This window comes from Uloborus diversus, chromosome 4, assembly GCF_026930045.1.
Source record: "Uloborus diversus isolate 005 chromosome 4, Udiv.v.3.1, whole genome shotgun sequence".
Classification (NCBI taxonomy): Eukaryota; Metazoa; Arthropoda; class Arachnida; order Araneae; family Uloboridae; genus Uloborus; species Uloborus diversus.
In genome coordinates, this window is record NC_072734.1 from 54,006,262 (window position 1) to 54,006,720 (window position 459).

The window sequence follows — 459 nt, forward strand, 5'->3', positions numbered from 1 at the left end:
GATTGCAACGTCAAGGCACCTTTTTTAGCCTATGAATCAGCAATCTTATTGCCATGGACTCCACAATGTCCAGGTATCCATGATTCATTGTAAAATGGTCTCCCTTTTGCTATCAGATCGATTTCACAACAGTCTCCGACATTCAATGATGAGAGAGGACACGAAGCTAAAAGTAAAGTTTCCATCAAATACTGCAAAGAGAACCGATAACCAGTAAGAATAACTGCTTTGGAAAATTTATTTAAGTGGCAGGTCAACTGTGAAAGAGCAATTTTGATCACCAGAAGCTCCCCATCAAATGGTGTTGCAAGAGCACTTGCTGGTTTGCAAAAGAAAAGAAAACGTGTTGTTATGAGCTACCAAATAAATTAAAATGAGCACCTTTTTATATTAGTTTAAAGATGGCTATAAATTATTTATTGCAAAAGGTATATACATTGCCAAAAAATTTTAGCATTT